The sequence below is a fragment of the Narcine bancroftii genome, chromosome 4 (genome assembly GCF_036971445.1).
Source record: "Narcine bancroftii isolate sNarBan1 chromosome 4, sNarBan1.hap1, whole genome shotgun sequence".
Classification (NCBI taxonomy): Eukaryota; Metazoa; Chordata; class Chondrichthyes; order Torpediniformes; family Narcinidae; genus Narcine; species Narcine bancroftii.
In genome coordinates, this window is record NC_091472.1 from 239286530 (window position 1) to 239312135 (window position 25606).

Here is a 25606-nt window from a genome sequence, read left to right on the forward strand (position 1 = left end):
TTCTCTAACCCAAAGTACGAGTGCTTCAGCAATGATGCCATTATGATAAGCAAAAATAATTTAATAACTTGTTTGCAACTTAAATCAGCATTGCTAACCAAGAAAATATAGGATTAATCCAGTACATAGTTCAAAATATCACTAAGAAAATGCCTGGTACAGAGACAACAATCAGTTTAGATCAACAGAACAGGATTTGGATTCTTGAGAAATATTCACTTAAGGGACATAAATCTGGCATTCCTTTTTGCTTGCAAGTTCTTTTAAGAATTTGGCCAGGAAATGGCATCTCGAGGGGCAGCTTGTAACTACTTCCTTTCCCTAGTCATCACAAGGTGCCATGATACACAGCAATCCTCAGCAGAGATTTGGGCCCTCAACGCATGCTTATGGCAAATCACAGGCAGTAACTGGCTCAGCACTATCTATTAATACCTCATGTCCTGAGCAACTACTGCCAGATGTCAAGCTCTCGCTGGTTACTTAACTCTTCAGTCACTCAAGATCTCTTAAGTCACTCAGACCTCAAAGTACCAAGGGTGTAACCAGCTCTGAAAGATTAATCTCGTCACATCACTGAGGATCCCATACATTGGCCTAATAACCCCCACTGCCATCTGCAAACTCTTACTCGGTAAATACAAGAGGATTATCAATACATAAATCATCTAAAAATATAGACTTAACATCATATTGTTTCTGAATAAGATAGTATTCAAGCCCAGTATAAATTTAGGAAAAATTTCACATCCTGTTTGTCTTTCTATTTCAGTTGCTTAATTTTGAATGTTTATTCCACAAAGAGTGGATGTTAGTCACGACATTAAAATAAAACAAACGTTAACTCAAGACTAAACTGCAGTGCTTATTGGCTGATCATTCTATGGTTGCACATTTAGTGAGCCAGAATTTAGTGAATGGACTAATGAAAACAAATGAGTCACGCAATAACAGATTTTAAATAAACAAAAACAAATAGCCAACTGCTTTAATCAAATCATCAATTTTAATTATTGCTTCAAGAGAATGGTAACACAACAAACATATAACCCAAGTCCAACTTTATTAATTGTCATTTCATCAAATGATTGCCAGAATTCACTGATTTAAGTATAGTCCTTCAAACACAGCACCTTATATGAAGATACTTTGTTCACTAACCCTGACTCTTCTTTTCCTGGCTGGTCATTTATTCCCCTTAAATAATCTACTATTACACTATATGCAAAGAGCATACAAAATTTGAAAGTTTAAAGGTAAGTCTGTTCTTCAGAACACATTCAATAGAATCCAGATTTCCAAAATTTCAAAAAAAAACACTAAAAAAAAATTTGTATCGCAATGCTAGATTTAAAATAACCTGAATTACAATATATCAAGACTATTAAATTGGGTTCTAAGGCAAGCTTGCTCATTGGATCAAAAATTGGCTTAGTTACAGGAGGTAAAGGATACTGGTGGAGCAATGTTTTTCTGATTCATTGGTGCAGGGTTCACTAATGAGACGTTTGCTTTTTGTAATTATTATTAATACCTTGGATATGAAGTGAGGAGGTATTATTAGTAAGTTTGCAGATAACATAAATTAATGAATTTGTGGACTGCTAGAAAGGTTGTCAAAGTCTACAGAAGGATATCGATCGGGTGTAAAATTGGATATAGCATTGAGATTAAACTTAATCCCAACAATATGCTTGGTGATGCATTTTGGGAAGAAAATGGAACTAGGACATTCATGGTAGGTCCCAAAGGAATTAGGATGAACAGAGTGATGCAAGGGTCCAAATCCACAGTTCTCTTAAAGTGGCAAGTAATATATAGTGTGCTGAAGAGATCATATGGCTTGTCTGATTTCATATGTTAGGACACAGAATACAAAAGTTACGACATAATGTCACTACTTTACAAAACACTGGTTAGACTGCATTTGAAGATTGTATGCAGTTTTGGTTGCAATATAACAATCCTCAACATGATTATCCAACTGCACGAAAACCAACAAGGTCGGGTCAGATACAGCAATGAGCTCTCTGAACCCTTCTCCATTAACAATGGCGTGAAGCAAGGCTGTGTTCTGGCACCAACCCTCTTTTCAATCTTCTTCAGCATGATGCTGAACCAAGCCATGAAAGACCCCAACAATGAAGACGCTGTTTACATCCGGTACCGCACGGATGGCAGTCTCTTCAATCTGAGGCGCCTGCAAGCTCACACCAAGACACAAGAGAAACTTGTCCGTGAACTACTCTTTGCAGACGATGCCGCTTTAGTTGCCCATTCAGAGCCAGCTCTTCAGCGCTTGACGTCCTGCTTTGCAGAAACTGCCAAAATGTTTGGCCTGGAAGTCAGCCTGAAGAAAACTGAGGTCCTCCATCAGCCAGCTCCCCACCATGATTACCAGCCCCCCCACATCTCCATCGGACACACAAAACTCAAAACGGTCAACCAGTTTACCTATCTCGGCTGCACCATTTCATCAGATGCAAGGATCGACAATGAGATAGACAACAGACTCGCCAAGGCAAATAGCGCCTTTGGAAGACTACACAAAAGAGTCTGGAAAAACAACCAACTGAAAAACCTCACAAAGATAAGCGTATACAGAGCCGTTGTCATACCCACACTCCTGTTCGGCTCCGAATCATGGGTCCTCTACCGGCACCACCTACGGCTCCTAGAACGCTTCCACCAGCGTTGTCTCCGCTCCATCCTCAACATCCATTGGAGCGCTTACATCCCTAACGTCGAAGTACTCGAGATGGCAGAGGTCGACAGCATCGAGTCCACGCTGCTGAAGATCCAGCTGCGCTGGATGGGTCACGTCTCCAGAATGGAGGACCATCGCCTTCCCAAGATCGTGTTATATGGCGAGCTCTCCACTGGCCACCGTGACAGAGGTGCACCAAAGAAAAGGTACAAGGACTGCCTAAAGAAATCTCTTGGTGCCTGCCACATTGACCACCGCCAGTGGGCTGATATCGCCTCAAACCGTGCATCTTGGCGCCTCACAGTTTGGCGGGCAGCAACCTCCTTTGAAGAAGACCGCAGAGCCTACCTCACTGACAAAAGGCAGAGGAGGAAAAACCCAACACCCAACCCCAACCCACCAATTTTCCCCTGCAACCGCTGCAATCGTGTCTGCCTGTCCCGCATCGGACTTGTCAGCCACAAACGAGCCTGCAGCTGACGTGGACTTTTTACCCCCTCCATAAATCTTCGTCCGCGAAGCCAAGTCAAAGAAGATAATAGAAAAGACACAATTTTGCTGAAGAGAATACAGAGTGTCACCAAGATGTAGTCTGGATTGGAGGACTTCTATTATAAAAAGAGATCAGATAGTGTTTGTTTCCCCTGGAATGAAGGTGGCTGAGGGGTGACCTGATAGAAGTAAAAGAAGATTAAGAGAGTCTAAAGCTCCTTTCACACTTGTAAGTGGTCCCAGGAATTAACGGCCAATCAGCCTAAAAAGAGTCTAGTGTGGAATGAAAATAGTCTCAACGCCAGCGTGAGATGACGTCATCTCATGCCAGGGATAGACTGCCTTGACCTGGCATTGCAATTAGGCAAATGTAGAACAGGCAATTGCATTCTAGGACAGAAATAACCCAAGTTTTTGCATGAGTGCAGGAATGTGAAGGAAGAAGAGATTAAAATAGTATAAACTTTGCCGTGGTAAAGTTGCAGTGGGAGAGAAAAAGAGGAAAGTGCTACCAATAAATAGCAATAGTGGACAATTTATAAACAGGGTGGTAAAGTTGGTAGCGCGATAGCTCACAATTTATAAAGACCCTGGGAAAAAGCAATGGCAGACCTGCCTTCCCAGAATTCTGTGTGGCAGAGAAACCCCTCCATGAGTGCTCCATGGATGTAACCATGCATACAGCCACATGGAATTCTGGGAGGACAGGCCCCCCCCATTGCTTTTTCTCAAGGACTTTATAAATTGAGCGCAATACCGCTCAATGGCGTGAAGCAAGGCTGTGTTCTGGCACCAACCCTCTTTTCAATCTTCTTCAGCATGATGCTGAACCAAGCCATGAAAGACCATGCTGTAAAAATTGTACACGATAGCGCTACCAACTGTTTAAAAATTGTCCGCTATTGCTATTCATTGATAGCACTTTCCCACGGTCCCTTATATAGGTCAGCACATCAACAACAGGGGCTGAAGGGCTCATACTGTGCTGTATATAAAGCTTAATTATGTTATAATTAGGCATGATTAATTTTGTTCAAATTTAAGATCATAATACATTGATCAGATTTAGGGAAGGTTCACCATCACTTGATGCACCATGACATTACCAGTAGAAGGTACAACAGTCCTAACCCAGGGATGACTCCTTGCAAATGTGAATGCATGCAGTGTCCCAGTTAAGGGGAGTCAAGTGTGAACAGCAAAAACACCATTCCTATCCTGGGACACTGGACAGCCAATTTAATGGGATGCATATGTAAAAGGGGCTATAAATAGAGTACATAATCTTTTTTCCCCATGATAGACTTATAAAAAACAAGAAGGTACAAGTTTAAGATTGAATTAATTTGTTTTAAAGGCAATCTTTCTTTATATTTACAGACAGAGGGATTGATATCTGGAACTCAATGCCAGATGAGGTGGTGGAATCAGATACAACATGTTTAAGAGACATTTAGAGAAATAAATGACAATTTTAAAGACACAGATTGGCAAAACAAAGGAAGGTATGGCCCTAATCAAGGGAAATATGATTAGCATAGTTAGACAAAATGGTTGTCATGTGTGTGATGGCCAAAGGGCCTGCTTCTGTGCTGTACAAGTCTATTCTAGTCTTAGCTACATCTACTTCTCATGCACTTACTTTAAAATAACACTAACAGTCTATGAAATTGAGATATTTCTAGAGAGCTATAAATGAAACAATGCGATAAATTTGCTCTCCCATGATATTACCCAAGATATAAGCAAATATTGTATGCAAAAGTGCCAATCAGAGCTCAACGTGGTCTGAATTTAGAAGTTAAACTGTAAAGTTTGCAAATGTTAGAGTCCAGTGCAATACACAAGTGTGCTGGAGAAATACTTTATATTCCATTTGGACACTCTCCACCCATACGGCATTAACATCAACTTCCCTAATTTCTGCTAAACCCCACCCGAGTCTCTTTTTCCCCTTTACCAGTCTTATTTTGTCCTGCTCCTCACCCCTTTCCCTATCAGAGCATCCCTCTCCTCCCACCTATGACCACCTCCCACTTCACCCATCTTTTATTTCTGGCACATGCCTGAATGTACCTTGATGAATGGTTTAGGCCTTAAAACAGTGGTTTCCCTTCACTTCCTATAGGTGCTGTGTGGGCGGCTGAATTTGTCCAGCACATTGTGTATTGCTCTAAACTTAGAAGGCTTTTTTTCCCACAACTGGATATGCTTGATTGATCGATACTCTTAAAATTAATCATTTGGAGCACTTTAGTACTCATGTCATCAACCAAATCTTTAAAATAAAGAAAAATATTTCACCATTCAAAAATCTTTTCTCAGCAGTTTCCAAAATAGCTCAATTCCACTTTAACTAGCTTTCCACATTACATTTGAAATTTGGTATGGGATATCTCGTTCAAATATAAACTTGGTCACTAAATTTTGGAAGACTTTCTGGTAAAATCTATGTCTCATAAGGTTTACGGTAAAGAGAAATGCTACTACTTGTTCAATTTCCGATTTCGAAATTTCACAAATATCAAATTCACTGCATTATGAAAATCCCATATCACACTGCTACAATATATACCTTACCAGGTAACAGGTGCAATAAAAAGCTGAAACTCACTGATATTCATTCACTTTACAGCAAAAGTGAAACCAGTTTGCTCCTCAGAGTTTTGTCTCTTGAATCTTTAGTTTTACAAACAATTCCATGCACATTTTCAGAAAAAAAAATACACCAGTGTTGTGATTGTTAAGGTGAATGTTTGCTAGTTTAAGTCAAATAGAAAAGGAAGAAAGGCTATAGCAGAGCATCAATTATGGAAAAGAGCTTCTCAGACTTTCAAGTGCTGCTGGCTAAGTGGGTGCTTTGGTGACCACCAGGCCTTGATGAGGAAGGGGGGTAGCACTGGATAAGGTCAAGGTAAGGCTCCACTTTTTCCTTCCTCATAAGCCAGCCAGGAATCTTTTCCTCTCTAAACTTTTGCTGATGGCAGATAACCACACACCCATGTCATGATCCTCTTACACTGTGTGAGAACTCAGGGATGCCAGCAGCACAGGAAGTATAGACCAAATGATGTCATTGGAGCATGTGGATTCAATTTCACCCTCAATGCTGAGAATGTCATGAATGGCACATTCAGTGACTGGTCACACCATCTTTGTGTGAAAGATTGGGAAATCAATAACTATCAGGCAGAACAGCAGCAGGAAGGTAGTGCAGAGGTCCCCTGCAATCATCTCCGGTTCAAAACATACCAGGGCTTGTAGGTCACTTGGGCATATTTGGGGGGCACAGGCTCATGGGCCAAAAGGGCCTGTTACCAAGCATAAAATAAAACAGAAACTTCACTGTTGGGGGATGGGGAGGGAAATGGCTCACCAGGACCCATACATAAGATCGGGACGCTGAGTTGGGGTTAATGTATCAGCATGGATAGAGTATTGGTTAACAGATAGAAGGTAGAGTTGGGATAAATGGGTGTTTCTCTAGTTGGCAATCAGTAGTTAGTAGAGTGCCACAGGGATCAGCGCTGGGCCCACCATGTACATTTTACACACACACACACACACACACACACACACACACACACACACACACACACACACACACACACACACACACACACACACACACACACACACTAACACCTTTTGTTGGTCTAGATTCCTTCCCCAGCCAATATTGACTGAATTCTGAGACCTTCTGCTTCTGGATCATTCTGCTTATTCCTTGAAGGGCTCGAGCTATAAACACACATACAAACACCCATGATCATATTGAAAGGCACAGAGAAGTCGATATTAATGCCATCCAGTTGGAGGATGGCCAATCAGAAGATGAGGTGTTGTTCCTCCAATTTGCGAGTGGCGTTAATTGGAAAAAGTATGAAGTAAGAATTTATCATGTTCGAACAAAAGGAGACAAGGGAGAAATTAAGATGGGAAAAGGTGGCAGGGAAGAAGTGGCAGGGCAGGGGGCTTTCAAAAGTCAGAGAAGTCTATATTAATGCCATCCAGCTGGAGGACAGCAGCCATTCACCTCAATAGCATGGATCTCCCAGTGGGCACCAATTCCAATTCTCCACCCCATAACCTTGCTGACATGTCCATCGATGGTCTTATACTGCCAGACTAACACCACTTACAAATTGGAGGCGCAACACCTCATATTCTAACTGAGCACACTCCAACTGACTTCTCCAGCTTTTGTTTAAACCCCCCCCCCCCCCCACCCTTCACTTCTTTCCCTGTCTCCTTCCCCAGCTATTTCTTCCTTCTGTCTTCTTTCACACAAACATGATAAATTTTTATCTTGTCCCTTATCATATCTCAATAACCCCTTTTGTTGATCTGGATTCTTCCCCCAGCCGCCACTGTCTGAATTCTGAGATTTCCTGCTCTTGGCTCATTCTGCTTTTTCCTTGAAGAAGGGCTCAGGCCCGAAACGTTTGCTTTTTATAGATGCTGAGAAGATCAGCTGAGTTCCTCCAGCATTTTGGGGTGTTTTTGGGATAATAAAATATAACAGACACAGATAAAGGAAATAGTAAGAATTTTTTTCACACGATTGGGGCATTAAAAACAAGAGGGCATAAGCTTCAGGTGAGAAAAAGTTTGAAAAGGGATGTGGTAACTTTAAAAATAAACACTGAAAATTGTTGATATTTCGAACTCACTGCCAGAGATAGTGGTGGAGTCAGATGCAACCACCATTTAGACAGGGACTTAGACTGGATACAGCCAAATGAGATATATAGATGAGAAAAGAATTTGGCTTAACCTTGATGGGCCAAAGGGTCCATTTCCTGTACGACTCTCAACAATTAACTATGTTGAAAGTACGCAGAACTGCAACCAGGGCCTGTAATTTGTCATTCTGGACCTCCTGTTTAAAAAAATTACACACTTTCTCTCATTTATAGTGAGAGTAACAGTTAATGGATGATATCACAAATTGATCATTAAATGACGCCCAAGCAAAAAAAAAAAAATCACTTGTATTCAGGTGAGTGAAAATAATTAATTATCCGAGTGCCTTAAACTTGGTTGCTCCAATGCACCTCCATGTGGCTGGAGAGCAGCAGTGGAACATCTACCCATTTTCTTATTTTACCTGGTGGCTATTGTAAAGGAATGGATCATAATCCATGTAAGACTAAATCTATGAGTGCAGTAACTTTAATTATATCTTTACACTGTATTTGTGCTATACTTAGTATTAGACAAAATGTAATGTACACTGCTGAAGAAAATGTTTAACCTTAATGACTGTTAAAGCAAATTCTACTGAGGAAAAGTATCAAGTTCTAGTGGCATGTAATATACAAAAAAAAGTATGAACACAGCAATGCAGAAAGAGGGCAATTATAAAAGTAAACCTATTAGGTTAGTTTTTCCATTCCTTGGAAAGTAAAAACTTAGATCCATCCAAACAAGATTATTCTGGTAGCTGCTCCAGCAGCAAATAATTACTTATTTTCACACAACTGCAAAAATAAAAGCTGCAGTTCATCATAAATTTCATGTCACAACTTTTAAAACAGTATTCACTATTTAAGCTCAATAGATATAGTGTGATATTAACTTTAAGACAGAACCCCAAACTACTCCAGCAATTCTATCATTTAAGTTTGCCTACTTTACTCCCCTTATAATGGGTTTCATAAACATATTTTCTGGAAATGTCACCTCAAACAAAAGAGTCTTTGTCAAAGTCAATATAATTTTGGCTGGCGCGCCACATGTACTAGAACACAAGTACCAAGAAAGTCTGAGATTTGACAACGGTAATTTTCAGGGTAGCCACAAGTATACAGCTCTAGGCCCAGTTGCAAGGGTGGAAAATCAAACAGGAATTCTTCCTGTTCCACGCTGCTCTTCGCTGACCTCTAGCAGAGGTGTATCTACAGAGAAACAGATGACGGGTTTATCAGGCTTTGTTCGTATGCCCAATCCCTCAGTCAGAAACATGCTGACGATTACTGTCTAGACATAGCAAACAAGTCAGGCAAATTAAGAGTGGGCTGTTGATATCTGTGGAGCTATGGTAGAGAGCTAGTCGCCACCTTACACGAGGTATGGAAGGGAGAATACAGGAAGGAAGGAGGATTAACATTATTTGTACAATAGTCTTGATGGCCAACCTCATTAAATTAGTGAATGTCTGATGACTTGCTAAGAAATATCACAATAAGATTAACCAAATTAGGCTGTCTGTAATTTGCACAAACTTCAGCCATTTTTCAAAGGTCATAAGCAATGAGCCAATTCAGGAAATACCAAAAGGAGTTGGACAAACAGACAATATAAACTCCAGAGAGCAAAATAGGTTTTAAAATGGTAACCAGAGATGGCAATCACAAACCAGTTAGCTTCATGTGGTTTATGACGTAACTGGAACTCCTCCTAGGACACAACATATACCAATGATTCAGAACAATAAAAAAAAAGGATGATAGAAGGTTAGTATTTCCCTCAGTTGGCTTGCCACGAGCTTTCAGTGTTCACAGCCATTGATAACGCAGAAAATAGCAGCTTATTTTACTCTCCAGTTGTCATTTACAAGTTATAACCTACCTGGGTTTTTTTTTAATTAAGATAATTGCATTGAGAGGCCAGTTTTGTTCCAAAACTCTGGATGTATCATTCCCCAGAAATTGCTTCAATTAGCAATTTGAAATCGCATTGAACCACAGGTAAGTGTCACAAAAGCTGAGTCTTCCGCTGAACAAAGGAATCAACGCGCCCAATGACTATTTGCAAGTGACTCAATGAGCAAACCAAAATTCACTTGCAGTGCAAAGAGGAGAGCTGGGCGGCCCCTACTCCCAGCACCATCTGGCAGGCAGGTGGGTTCTGCTGCAACTCTCCCCTTTGTGATCATCAGCACTGCTGACACGCGCCCTGTGAGGAAGCTGAGTCGAACCGAGGCGCATGCGCATTCCGGAATCGGAACATTACCCCCCCCCCCTCCCCTCCCCTCCCCTCCCCTGCAAGAGAGCCAAAGCCACTGCAGCACACCAATCCCCTTCCCTGTGCAAAAGGCAGGGATACCGTGCGGTTAATCCGCTGGCCGAGGGAGGAGGCATTTGCGCTGAACTCGCCTGTCACTTCGGCAATGTCTCACGATTCTCCCGAAGAATCACACACTCATGCAGAGTTGTAGTTCCAAAAGGTAGATGGGATCAGAGCAGAAAACAATCGCCCTCCTTCCCCGACCATCAGTGGAACAGGTTTGCACTCGCGCCCGTGGCGTTCATGGCTTCGGGAAATGGTGGCAATGCCATTACGGTGGCAATGCCCAGTGCCCTCTCCATTGCGCTTCTTCTGGTCCGTCAACGAGCACCGAGTCCGAATGTAATTCAGAAATGAAGAAAATGCTGGACAGAACAAAAGAGATCGCCCAACCTCCCCTGCCCTGCCCTGCCTCCCAGAATCAGTCCACGGACCGGTGGCTCAATTCAGAGACGCACAATTTTCCTGACATTTCCAAAGGCAGACAAAGACATGTCAGTTTATGCGCCTATTTTTTTCCCCCTCTCCACGTCCAATTGACTTGCTTCGGTGTGGGGTGGTGGGGGACTGCAGCCCTAAGCCTGATGTTTGTAGAGCAGCTCGTTACCAATAATGGATGACGGTGCTGAAAAGGATAGAATAGGTAGGACCAAGGAGAGAGGCTGCGATTTCCATGTTGGGGGCAGCACTGAAGGGGCCAGGTTGCAGCAGTGGAAGAAGAAAGGAACAAAAGCAGCAACCCCCACCCCAACTGCAGCATTCTGCACTGGTGGCGACTGTCAGTGCTGCCCATCATCCGCCCTGGACCACAGCTCCCGAACGAACTGTTTGATTCCAGACTGCAGCCTGTCTCGACCCGAGCCGCCCGCCGCCACTCGGGCTTGACCACCAAAACCCTTTTCTCCGGCTCCACACCTACCTGGGCTCGTCGAGGACCCGCTCACCCACCGGCTCAGCACGGACCGACTGAGTCAGACAGACGGAGAGTGAGGGAGGGGCTCCGCTCGCGGCGGCGGCGGCGGGCGGGCGGGCGCTCGCGCGTGGAAAGGAAGGAGCGCGCGGGCGGGGCGCATCCAGCCCACTTTCAACGCGGCGCGCGCCCGGGGGAGAGGGGCGTTCGCGCCTCGTCCGTGAGGAGGAGCTGATCGGGCCGCCCCGTTCCGACCAGCGAGGGGTCGGGCGGTCAAGGCCCCCGTGTGCAGGCGCAGTGGGGACCTCTGGTGAGGTGTGCATCCCACAGCGGGATGTGACTAGGGCGCCAATCGAGGCGTTTCTCCACATCCAACCCTCCCGGTCTCGCCAGGCTTTCAGATTGGAACTTCTACCATTGCCAACCTCAGCACAGGTCAAGACCTACATTCAGATTCATTCTCAAGGCAAACAGTCCGTCCCTACCCCCTCCCCTTGAGTCAGAAGCAGAGGCTGTCCCAACAGTCCCATTATTTCTGCCTGCCCTTGTTCTACCCTCTTTTCCCCATCCACCAAACGCTTTCCACCTACAAGTGATGATGCTCAGTCTTCTGTCACTGCATGGATGCAATGAAATTCTTGCCTGCTCCATTCAGGTGCATCCAACAAACTAACAAAGTATTGCGCCACGAGAGAGAACAAAAAAAAGGGTTCTAAATAGAAAAGTACATCACCCGCAAAACTCTCCCCACCATCCAGAGAGAGCAGCAATCATCAAGGATGCACCACCTCCCAACCCCACACATACTTTCCAGGTCATGCTCTGTTCTCGCTGCTGCCACCAGGAAAGAGGTAGAGGTTCAGGTTGAGGGGGACAGTGGCTATCCCTCCACCATCAGAATCCCAAACAACAGACTCAATCAGAGAATCATTATTTTGCATATTATTTATTACTGATTTTTTTCTCTGTATTGCACATCCAGTTTGTTTACATTTCTCTCCTTTATATGCTTATCTTCAATCTTGAGTGCCGTTTACAGTTATCAATAAGTAGAAATTCTGTCTGGCCCGCAGGGTCAAGAATCTCAGGGTTGTTTGTGATGTTATGTATGTACTCTGACGGTAAATTTGATCTTTGACGAATACATTGGTGAATATTCACAATTGCATTTGAGAAAATGTACTGTTTCAATAATCCAAGCAGATCACTGGTGTTAGGGTCTATTGAAAAAAATCAGTGACCCTAGAGGTGCAGGTCCATGGGTTTCTCTACCCTCACTGGAAGGTAGCAGTAAGAAGAGATTGTGACAAGGATGATGGATAGATATCCTAATAATGCCTTCTTGAGGCATCATCTCACAAATATGTCTTGATTGGACAGGATACCTCTTGACACTTATAATTTTAAAAGGTTCCTGGCCCAAGTAGTTTGTTTTCATCAGGGATATTCAATCCCTCTGCACTTCCATCCCTGAACTAGTTCCCCTCCACACCCTCCCCCCCCCCCCCCACAATCTGCCTGACTGAACTTTGACAAGTTGAACAACTCTTTACACTTCCTCCTTGTAGCCATTGGAAACTTGCATAATTCCAAGGATGGCACCCTCTGTCACCTTATATAACCATATATCAATTACAGTTCAGAAACAGGCCATATCGGCCTTTCTAGTCCACACCAATTTAAGTGAACTCCACTAGTTCACCTGCTCCCTGCCCATAACCCTCCAACCCCCTCTTAAGTGACAAAATTGACCCTGCTGCAACCACCTCTTCCAGAAGGTCATTCCATTCAGCCACCACTCTCTGAGTGAAGAAGTTTCCTCTGATGTTACTTCTAAAGTTTTTTCCCCAACCCTTAAATTATGACCCCTCGTTCCAATCTCTCCTACCCTCAAAGGGAAGAGCCTATTCACATCTACTCTACTATTCCCCTCATAATTTTATATACCTCTATGAAATCCCCCCTCAACCTTCTACACTCCAATGAATAAAGACTCAGTCTACTCAATCTTTCTCAGTATTCTAGATACTGCAATCCAGGCAACATTTTAGTAAATCTTCTTATCCTGCAACAAAACCAAGAAATTCTGGAAAACATTCAACAGGTGATGTATCTTGAGAGAGAGAAAACAGTCATCCTTTCAGGTGAATGACTGTTAGAACTGGACAGAAAGCTGTTCTGGTGTCTTGGATTGTAGAATCCGTATTTCTTCATGGAAGCGGCTTGACCTGTGTGTTTCTGGCATTTTCTGTTTTTGTTTCACATTAACAACATCTTAAGTATTTTGCTACAATTCTTTTACCCTTATGTTGATCAGTGCTGTTTTCTTGCTCCCATACAGATTTCAAAAATTTCACCAATGTTCTTCCAGATTTCATGTAGTCCAAATTAAATTCTTTCTTGATTTCCAAATATCCATTTCAGGGAGAATCCACTGAAAATTCACAACTTCCCAAAACAACCTCGTCTGCATTTACAACCACCTTCCATTCTTACAATTTCTTCAACTGTGTAATTTCTCTTCAATGGTACCATGTATCAAACTGAGGAAAGTAAGAGTATGATTAGGTTACAATTCTCTCAAGGTGACCCGCCATTCAATATTTCTTTTCTTTTTCTTTGGCTTGGCATCGCGGACGAAGATTTATAGAGGGGGTAAATGTCCACGTCAGCTGCAGGCTCGTTTGTGGCTGATAAGTCCGATGCGGGAGAGGCAGACACGGTTGCAGGGGAAAATTGGTTGGTTGGGGTTGGGTGTTGGGTTTTTCCTCCTTTGCCTTTTGTCAGTGAGGTGGGCTTTGCGGTCTTCTTCAAAGGAGGTTGCTGCCCGCCGAACTATGAGGCGCCAAGATGCACGGTTTGAGGCGATATCAGCCCACTGGCGGTGGTCAATGTGGCAGGCACCAAGAGATTTCTTTAGGCAGTCCTTGTACCTCTTCTTTGGTGCTCCTCTGTCATGGCTTATATATACTGACCTCAATTCCTTTTTTATGCCAGTTCGCCACAACCTTTGATTTATATAAATCCACTTTAAATATGTAAAATGATCTCAGTGGCAAGAATTTCTAGAGATTTACTACCCTCTGAGGGAAGAAAGTTCTGCATGCAATTCCATAATTTTTTAACTTACAGCCCTTATTATGTTAAACAAGAACATTTGTAAATGCTGCGGTTGTGTGTAAGAAATAAAAGGATTTTTTTTTGCTTCTACTAGGACAGAATGTTCTGTCTCAAGGAGAGCATGGCTGGAAGGTATAGAGTCAGCAGGGAGGAGGGGGTTGTGGGGGGTGGAATTCCTGGCAAAGGGCTCAAGCCCAAAACAATGATTGCCTATTACTTCCTGTGGATGCAGTGTTAGCACTTATGATGTAGCTATATCCCCTTGTTTGTGATTCTCCCATTTGTGGAAATACAGGCTGTCACCAGTTTAAGAATGGGTTCTATTTTTACACACCCAAAGGATAATTTCATCCAGAAGTTGGAAAATACACAAGATTCATTCAATATCTACAGAGTATTGTAATGAATAGCATCAACAATGCATTAAGACTTACAAGAAAAACAATTATTAAAGATTGAGATAAAGAGAAGAAACTCGTTCTGCTCTTCATAGGAAGTAATATTGATATGCACACTGAATTTAACAATATTATGGGAGCTCACTCATATGTTGGGGCGTTGAGAAGTTGGGTGTTCAGTTGTCTCACATCCGCTTAGGATCTTAGAATAAAATCATCCCTCAATCTTCTAAGCTCCAAAGAATAGTTATCTAGCTTCTCTTGATAAAACAACCTTCTCATCCCAGGACTGCATCCAATAATGCTACAGTGTGACCTTGTTATACTGTGATTGCTGGGGTCCATAAAATCTCATCGCGAATAAAGCAGGGTCACGTTAAATTGGGGTTTCAATAAATCATTATTGTTACAGTTGAAATTAAAACTCAACTTAATTTTTAGTAAACCAGACTCAGCAATGAATTGAACTGTTTTGGAATATCAGCCGACAGTGTTGGCATCTCACATTTCCAGAGTTCCTCAAGAATCACATTATCTCTAATTTTGCTAATTCTAATGAAAGCCCATAAACCTGGCAAGTAAACTCTATTTCTCTCTCCACTGATCCTCCATGATCAGAGTAATTATAGCATTTTCTGTTTTTAAAAAAAAATTATTTCAGCTATTTTGCATTTGCAGTACATGTATTTTATTTTTAGCCTTGGAACATTCATACCTCTGTAACTGGATTATGGATTTCCTAACAGAAAGACCACAGTCTGTCATGGTTGGTAGCAGAACATTGAGCACCATCACACTGAGCACTGGCACACCTCAGAGCTGTGTCCTCAGCCTCTCCTGTTCAAGCTACTGACCCACGACTGCATGGCCAGATCCAGCTCCAACAGTATCATCAAATTTGCAGATGACACAACAGTAGTTGGCCTCATCAACACTAAAGAGAAGAGACAGAAAATCTCATGATATGATGTGAGTGGGGCGGCCCTTCACAGCTCCCCCACGGGGCCTCACAAAATGAAGGGCAAACGCAACAATCCAGCAGGCTGCACGAGGCCCACAGCGCTGACTCCAATTAGCCACAACCAAAAGAGCTTAACTGGCCTATCATGGAAAGCGGATCACAAACACACCAACCAGTGCTAAGAGGGTTTTGACTACACCCCTCAATTTGAGAATAAAAGCAGGGCTGTGAGCCCAATAAAGCTGAGTGTGTTAACTACACCCAACTAGGGTTTGTGTCGTTTTTTTCTGGGAACAGAGTGTTCTTTCTAAGCTAACCTCTCCTGTGCTATAGGCTCCTTAGAGCCATAGCTTGTACCAGCTAGCTACATGAGAATAAGAACCCAAGTCTCAACATGAACAAGATGAAGGAGCTGATCATGGACTTCAGGAGGAACAGGAATGTCCATCCTCCATGACACATCAACAACTCTGTAGTGGAGAGCACCAAGTTCCTTGGAGTTCACTGTCATTATGTCAACCTTCTATAGGAGCTCTATCGAGAATGTTCTGTCCAGCTGCATTACAGTATGGACAGTTGCTGCAGAGAAATGGATTGGAGGTCAAACCACAGGACTATAAGAGCGTCAGAAGGAATCACTAGAGGTTCTCTCCGCCTCTCATTGACATGATCTACCAGGATCGTTGTCTGACGAGGGTGTGCAAATTCATTAAGGACTTATTCATCCATATACAGCATCTTTCAGCTGCTCCCATCGGGAAATAGATACACAGGAATATCAGAGCCGGCATTACCAGGCTGAGGAACAGTTTCTTCCCATGGGCAGAGAGAATGCTGAACGACCAAAATAACTGCTCACATTAACCATCCAAGACTGTCATATTTATGAAACAATATTTATTTATCTGTATATATGAATATTGCACATGTATTGTTTGTCTGTATCTGGTTTTTTGTGTTTGCATGTTTTGCACCAAGGACTGGAGAACAGTTTCGTCAGGTTGCATTTGTTCAATCAGATGACAATAAACTTAATTTGACTTGGTTATATCCAGGCTGAAACATTCTATTCTTGACTCCCTTCTCTTGCATAAGATTTGAACAGAAATGCTTTGCTAAGACAATATAAAGTATCAGGATATTGACAACAGCATCAGAATTTAATCCACTTCCTCAGCATTCAGATAGTGTGTGGCAATCAGCATTGAATTCTGCCAGTCAGTGCCTAGTTTCTTGATCCATTTGAATAACCATAGCACATTAAAGAGTAGTTATTAGATGACAAGGATTATGCGGTGATGATGTAACTGAAGACACAGGTGCTCAACAGGCACAAACATGGTTTGTGTGGACACATTGAATGCTATGCTCCCACACAAAATGTAAAGGAGCAGACCATTGAAAATTGAAACATTGATGGACCAGAACTGGCTAAAAACAGATCAAAGACCGTGTTTTCTGCTAATAAAAATTAACAATGAAAACATTTTAGAACTATTAATAAAAATGAATAAATCATTTGAGATATTTAAACTATCAAAAGCTTTAATGCCATTAAAGAAAACACATACTTGAAATCAATATTCTTCATTCAAGTTTCTGTATGAGGTCTAACCTAGCACTAGTCAAGAAATTCTTCCAGTATTTGCCTGGCCCCCATGTAAATTATATGCAAACTCGAACACTGGAGCAGAACCAGGTAGCTGGCCACATTCAGCTGATGATGTGATAGGATGGGAGAAAGATATTTAAAGGATGATCAGGTAGAAGGCCATTGCCTTAATTCATATATTTAGCTCCAGTGCAAGCCAAAAATTCAACATGAGGTATTCCCATGATGGTTAGTAGAGTTTGCAACATGGGGGAAGAATGAGGGTAAAGTGGTTATCCCTGCAGCCTCTTGTCTAACAAGGGCAAGGGCAAAATGTCAGTGAATGTTATGCAATGTGTTGGTGCTGATGTGGTTGTCATGGATTAATAGAAGGTGGTATTTACAAGCTTTGACATGCAGACATTCCAGAAGTGTTAAGGATCCTATTGCTGAAGGCCATTTAGGCAAAAAATTGCAGAAAAATTAACCAGAATAATAGGGGTGGCTTTCATGGGTGACCCGGAGCTATATCTATTAGGTAGTTTCATGGAAATAAGCAACAAATTGACCAAATATTAAATCTCATTTATAAAAATAGCACTGGTGGTAGCGAAAAAATGTATCCCGGTCACTTGGAAGGTTGACTCCCCTCTACTTATAGCACGATGGACTGCAGGAATGAACAGCAGTATAACTATTGGAAAAAAAATCACATACAACTTAAAAAATCAATATGACACTTTTGTAAAGGTCTGGCTGCCATATCTGGACCACATAGGGGCCCAGATACAGTAATAAAAAGGAACATAAAAGGGTATAAAAGTAACTATTATATATATATATACAAAAACATAGTTTCCCCAGCTATATTCTATATACTTAAAATATTTGTAAGGTCTGTCTGACATCTCGTGGGCTAGATCTGTATGTATGGGAAGGAGGGAGGGACTTTTTTTGTGAGAAAAAGTTTAATATATTGTATATTTAAAATGTTATTATAAAGAATTTTTGAAAAAGAAACAAAAAATAAAACATTTAAAAAAAAGGCTGGTATTGCTGGAATGCCTGAATAACTGAGTATGATTATGAGCTGCAACTGTTCCCAAAACATAAAGAGACAGCAAAATGTACATATCAATAAAAACTGTAACCAAAATAAGTCATTCTCATTCAGTATATTCTGCCTTATTATATTTAATATGTTATTATGGATACAACTAGAAAAAAAGTAAAAATTGCAAATCAAATATCTAATTCTTATGTGAGCACCTTGGAGAAGACATGCATTGCAGATTTGTCCCATCCAGCTAAATAGTGCTATTTTTTCCTAAACATCATCCCAAGCATTTCAATCTCCCTTCCCTTCCCCTTCCATAGTTTCTTGGTTGTGTTATAAATCTTAGCTCTTTAATTTCTTCCATCTCTGGTGAAAGGATATCAACCTGACTCTTTAATTGCTGTTTTCCCTTCTTGACGGTCACTGCCTGATTTCCCCACGAGTATTTCCAGCAATCTTTGTTTATATATTTCCAATTTTCAAAATTAGCTGCATTTAGTTATTGTTTGAACTGAATTTATTCTACCTGTTTTGATCTATGAGGAGGAAGTGAAGTTTCTGTATTACAGCTTGGATTCATTCTTCAAGGTCTACTATAGCAAGCTTCGAAATACCCTCTACTGGTCAGAAGCTGTATTAGAAATATATTAGAACAAATGATGATTTGCAAAAGAGATGCAAGCCATCTCGAGGGCTAGATCTGGACCTAGAGGTGTAGCCACCTCCTACAATGCCCTTCTTGCCCCCATCTCCAGCTGTGTTCTCCCTTTGCTTGAATAGCCATCGATTTTCTTACTCATCTTGAGGACCTTCATCTTTACTCAAAAAATGTTTTGATAACTAACTCAGCTTGCCCTTAGAGCAACCAAAATTGTTGACAGTTGAGGGAATTCAAGATGGTGGTGCTGCTGGACCTGTGAGGAGTGAAGAAGTGGAGATGCAGCTCTCCTGCACAGTCCAGCCGCCCAGTCAACTGCAATCAGCTCCACACAGTCTTTGAACAGTCTGTTGAGGGAGCTGAGAGTGGTCTTATTTGAGATCCCATGACCTTGAGGTCTGTGCCCAAGATGGTGATGCCTGTTAATGGGCAGCAGCCACGAGGGGCTGCAATCTCTGGGGAACCTGAGGACTGGAGCAGGGCACCAAAGGTTGGGAAGATCAACACCTGTCTGAGAAGGAGAAGCGGAAGAGACAACCCACAGGACTATGACCATGGAGGTGGACGAATGAGGAGGCTCTGCAGCTGAGGGACCAATGCAAGTGGTGGGATGCTGGTGACTCAAGGTGAGGCTGCTGGAGTCTGCTGTCAGGAGAGTTGCACCAGGGTGTGGACTGCCGGAGACTGGCTCGAACTGGCTGGAGGAATACCGGGTATTGGAACTAGGATGTGAAGAGATACCAAGGGCACCGAAGGATCTCTGAACATGTTGGAGGTCCAGATCTGGAGTTCAGGACGCCTCTGGTTTGGACTGGACTCTGGGTGGCTGCAGAGGTGCTGGAGGCGAATCTATGGACACTCAGTGACTCTGGAGGGACTCTCCTTTGCTTCTCTTTCTCTGACTGCATCTAACTGTAAGAAATGTGCCCAGGCAATCTCTACCAGTGGCGATCTATCTGCCTTGCAGCAGGTAAAAAGGAATTTCATGTAATAGGTCACTGTTTTATTACTGTGACAATAAATTGGATCTTGATCTTGAATGAAAGCTAAAAAAGGTTCATCATGAATCAACAGAGAGAAAAACATAAAAGCAGAAAGGTAAAAGGATGCAAACAAGAAAAGTGGTGAGGAGTGGAGGAGGGAGCAGAGCTGGGATAAAAAAATAACCATATAAATGAGGAATAGTGGAAATATAGTTAAAGGAAACAGTGTATGTGTAAATCAAAAAGAGGATGTGATTGCATTGAAGCAGAAAAAAACAAGCTGTTCTGGGGGAGGGGGGGTGGGGGGAAATGTGGAAAGTTTTTCAAAAATAAAAATGAACCAGAATATTGAAAGAAAGAAAATGAAAATAAAAATAGAAGAAGAGGGTGAGAAGAAGAAAGGGAAGCATAATAAACTACAGATTATGGATGGTTTAATGAGGAAGGTAGAGAGACAAGAACAAATGGAAACAAAAGAGATGTCAAAAAGTGTCAGAAAAATGGTAATGAAGATGAATAGAAATGAATTGGGGAGAATGATTTTGAAAAACAAGTAAATAATGGAAGAACTAATATCAAGAATTTTTATACATGAAGGGAATCCTTTTACAAAACTATTACATGGTGCAAAGGTACAACATTCTTGGGAAATTAATAAAGGACCAAATAGCTTTCCTCATTTATTTATCTTGACAGAAGAGAAACTCCTCAAAGATTATGCAGGAGCAGAGAGAGACATGGGAAAATAGAGTGAGAATTTTATTTCTTTGGAGACTTCCTATTTTTCCATCTTTAATTAGATGAGTAAGATGGACAATTGCTTTTCAGCATATTTTCCTAAAATGATACTACACAGATCAGCTGCAGGCAAACATCTCCCAGATTATATATTTCAATAAAAGTAGCTATGGTCACCATTTCTGTTAGATCTCTAATAATGTTGAGATATTATTAAAGATGTAAAATTTCATTACATTAATACTTTCTCTTGCTATATTTCTACTAAAATGTAGCATCTGCTTTTATTTTCTATTCTATTGAATAGCAGCAACGTTCCTGAAATAAACTTGTTCTCTCAGTAGATTCTGATTGACCTGATGTTATTTACCACCATGACTTGTTTGTTTAATCCTGGATCTTAGTCCTTGCCATTCAACAAATCATTTGAGTTTAATGGGAGAACTGATCATAATCAATCAAAGTAAGTTCACTTAAGAGACGGTTGTTAATGCACAAAAATTCTATAAAATTAAATACATACCTCAGTTTTTCATTCAAGCATTCTATAGCAGTAATTATATTATAGGACAGCAAAATACTTTGATAACATTGGGATGATCTAACTCATTGCAGTGAAGTAAAGTGCAGTTAGATGACACTTACAATCCCTTTCGTTGGAAATCTGGCACACAAACCTTTCTGTTCCAGACTTTAAAATATTGGATAGGACTGCTGATGGCAAGACATTCATGTTCCTGTCAAGGATTTGTTTCAATATTAAATTAGTATCAGTGATATGTAATACAGATACAAGATCCTTTATCCGGACATTTAAAATCCGGAAAGCTCCAAATTCTGGCAAGTGGGAAGAAAGACGAGTCGGGTGGGCGAGGGGGAGAGTTGGGCAGCGCGAGTCGGGTGGGCGGGGCGGGAGGGGGGAGACCAGCAGCGCAAGTCGGGCGGGTGAGGGGGGGGAGACGGTAGTGCGACTGGAAGGGGGTGGGGGTGGATACGGCAGCACAATTCGGGTGGGCTTAAATCTGGCTTTCCGAAATCTGGAAAATTCCAAAATTCGGAACATACTGTCCCCCAAGGGTTCCGGATAAAGGATTGTGTACTTGTATCATAATCTACTCTAGGTGGATTTATGAAATGTACAATAAAGCATTCTTGTTTTATCCATGTATCCTAATACATGCATTTTCTTGAATTTCTTCGCCATTAGGTCTGTCACTACATTCTTATTCGGCACCTGGATGATAGGATACTTCAACCTGTCAGAAAGAGAGAGTGAAGATCTCTGTGAATACTCATGCAAGCTGGTCTGTGCAGACATGGAGGATACATCCAGGGACTCTGTCTAGGCCACTTCCAAAATATCCAGATAACCATAGAACAATTACAGCACAGAAACAGGCCATCTCGGTCCTTCTAGTCCACACCAAACTAAGTCCTCTCCTCTAGCCCCACCTACCTGCACCCTGCCCATAACCCTCCATTCCCCACCCATCCATATACCTATCCAATTTTTTCTTAAATGAAAAAATTGACCCTGCCACCACTACTTCTCCTGGAAGCTCATTCCACACAGTCACCACTCTGAGTAAAGAAGTTCCCCTCATGTTACTTCTAAACTTTTGTCCCTTAACTCTTAACTCATGACCTCTTGCTTCAATCTCTCTTACTCTCAATGGAAAAGGCATATCCACATCAACTCTATCTATCCCTCACATAATCTTATCTACCTCTATCAAATCCCCTCTCAACCTTCTATGCTCCAAAGAATAAAGGCCTAATTTTCTGAATCTTTCTTTGTAATTTAGGTGCTGAAATCCAGGTAACATTTTTGTAAATCTTCTCTGCACTCTCTCTGCCTTGTTGATAACCTTCCTATAATTCGGTGACCAGAACTGCATACAGTACTCCAAATTTGGCCTCACCAGTACCTTGAGCAGTCTCAACATCACTTCCCAACTCCTGCATTCTATGCTTTGATTTATAAAGGCCAGCACAGTAAAAGCCTTCTTCACCACCGTATCCACATGAGATTCTATCTTCAGAAAACGATGCACTGTTATTCCTTGATCTTTCTGCTCCACTGCATTCTTCATTGCCATCCCATTTACTATGTATGTCCTGTTTTAATTATTCCTACCAAATGAAGCACTTCACACTTCTCAGCATTAAACTTCATCTGCCATCTTTCAGCCCACTCTTCTTAGTAGTCCAAATCCCTCTGAAAACCTTCTTCATTATCCATAATTCCACCTATTTTAGTATCATCTGCATATTTACTTATCCAATTTACCATCCCATCATTAATATATATGACAAACAGAAATGGACCCAATACACTGTGGTGGTACACCACCAGCCTACTGCAGGGGGTGACCTCTGAACCTGTAGAAGAGCACGGGAGGACAAGGCAACACCTGGCCAGCTGTCAATCAGGCAACACCTGGTCGTCTGTCAATCAGCCAACCTGAATGGACCAAGCCCCAACCAGTCGGCTGTCAATCACCCTCCGGGATATAAGCTAGATCCGGCCCTTCGAAGACAATCTCAGAGCTTGCAACAGCATTCACACAGCCAGTTCTGTGGAAGTTTATGTTGAATAAAGCCTGAAGAACAGACTTTATGTTTTGTACGTTTGCTTCTGTTCGATAGTGCACCACAGGCACATCACTTATCACTGGCCTCCAGCTAGTTATCCACTACGATTCTCTGGCATCTTCATTCCAGCAACTGTTTAATCCATTTGACTATCTCAAAATTAATACTTTCTTAACTAACCTTACATGCGGAACCTTATCGAAGGCCTTACTGGTCCATATAGACAACATCCACTGTTCTACCCTCATCAACATTCCTAGTTACCTCTTCAAAAAATTCAACAAGATTAGTCAAACATGACCTTCCTCTTAGAAATCCATGTTGAGTGTTTCTGATCAGACCCTGTCTCTCCAGAAACTTGTATATACTATCTCTAAGAATGTTTTCCATTAATTTACCTACCACAGACATCAAACTTACAGGCTGATAATTGCTAGGCTTGCTCCTCGAACCCTTTTTAAATGAAGGATGTGCAATATGGCACTATTCCCATCTCTAATCACTGTCAGAGCCTCTGCTATTTCTTCACCAACTTCTCTCAAGGTCCTTGGGAAAATCCCTTTGGGACCTGGAGACTTATCCACCTTTATATGCTTCAAAGGCTCCATTACTTCCTCTTTCTTAATTACTGTATTCTCCATAATTACCCTCTTTGCTTCCTTTACCCTGCACAATTTAATATTCTCCTTTGTAAATACTGAAGAAAAGAAATTGTTCAAGATCTCCCCCATCATACAGTTGTCCGCTCTGATTCTCTAAGGGACCAATTTTATCCCTCAATCTCCTTTTGCTATTAACATATTTGTAGAAACGCTCTAGTATTCTACATGATTATCCAACTGCACGAAAACCAACAAGGTCGGGTCAGATACAGCAATGAGCTCTCTGAACCCTTCTCCATTAACAATGGCATGAAGCAAGGCTGTGTTCTCGCACCAACCCTCTTTTCAATCTTCTTCAGCATGATGCTGAACCAAGCCATGAAAGACCCCAACAATGAAGACGCTGTTTACATCCGGTACCGCACGGATGGCAGTCTCTTCAATCTAAGGCGCCTGCAAGCTCACACCAAGACACAATAGAAACTTGTCCGTGAACTACTCTTTGCAGACGATGCCGCTTTAGTTGCCCATTCAGAGCCAGCTCTTCAGCGCTTGACGTCCTGCTTTTCGGAAACTGCCAAAATGTTTGGCCTGGAAGTCAGCCTGAAGAAAACTGAGGTCCTCCATCAGCCAGCTCCCCACCATGACTACCAGCCCCCCCACATCTCCATCGGGCACACAAAACTCAAAACGGTCAACCAGTTTACCTATCTCGGCTGCACCATTTCATCAGATGCAAGGATCGACAATGAGATAGACAACAGACTCGCCAAGGCAAATAGCGCCTTTGGAAGACTACACAAAAGAGTCTGGAAAAACAACCAACTGAAAAACCTCACAAAGATAAGCGTATACAAAGCCGTTGTCATACCCACACTCCTGTTCGGCTCCGAATCATGGGTCCTCTACCGGCATCACCTACGGCTCCTAGAACGCTTCCACCAGCATTGTCTCCGCTCCATCCTCAACATCCATTGGAGCGCTTTCATCCCTAACGTCGAAGTACTTGAGATGGCAGAGGTCGACAGCATCGAGTCCACGCTGCTGAAGATCCAGCTGCGCTGGGTGGGTCACGTCTCCAGAATGGAGGACCATCGCCTTCCCAAGATCGTGTTATATGGCGAGCTCTCCACTGGCCACCGTGACAGAGGTGCACCAAAGAAAAGGTACAAGGACTGCCTAAAGAAATCTCTTGGTGCCTGCCACATTGACCACCGCCAGTGGGCTGATATCGCCTCAAACCGTGCATCTTGGTGCCTCACAGTTTGGCGGGCAGCAACCTCCTTTGAAGAAGACCGCAGAGCCCACCTCACTGACAAAAGGCAATGGAGGAAAAACCCAACACCCAACCCCAACCAACCAATTTTCCCCTGCAGCCGCTGCAACCGTGTCTGCCTGTCCCGCATCGGACTTGTCAGCCACAAACGAGCCTGCAGCTGACGTGGACTTTTACCCCCTCCATAAATCTTCGTCCGCGAAGCCAAGCCAAAGAAGATTTGTAGAAACCCTTTGGATTTATTTTCACCCTGCTTGCTATAGCCGCCTCAGACCTTTTAGCTTTTCTAATTTCTTTCTTAAGATTCTTTTTTACGTTCAATGTATTCTCCACACATCTTTTTTCCTTGTTTCTTACATTTATCGTAGGTGAACATAAATATTTTGTACCCTCAAAATCTCACCTTTAAAAGACTTCCATTTCTCTACTACATTCTGCCCATAAAACAAATCGTCCCAATCTACTTGTAAATCCTTTCGCATCTCCTCAAATCTAGCTTTTCCCCAA

General features: G+C 42.2%; 1 protein-coding gene and 1 long non-coding RNA gene across 3 annotated transcripts in view; both read right to left on the bottom strand.

Moving 5' to 3' along the window:
- Nucleotides 1-10012, bottom strand: part of LOC138762445 (microtubule-associated protein 2-like) — a 434932-nt gene extending 424920 nt beyond the window's left edge. The window contains exon 1 of the mRNA XM_069936203.1: nucleotides 9773-10012. The gene's annotated coding sequence lies outside the window, so the exon portion shown is untranslated. The remainder of the gene's footprint in view (nucleotides 1-9772) is intronic.
- A 10412-nt stretch (nucleotides 10013-20424) lies between these two features.
- LOC138761756 (uncharacterized) overlaps nucleotides 20425-25606 on the bottom strand; it is a 46165-nt gene continuing 40983 nt past the window's right edge. For both annotated transcript variants that reach the window (XR_011356490.1, XR_011356488.1), the window contains one exon: nucleotides 20425-21882. This is a non-coding gene — a long non-coding RNA (uncharacterized lncRNA). The remainder of the gene's footprint in view (nucleotides 21883-25606) is intronic.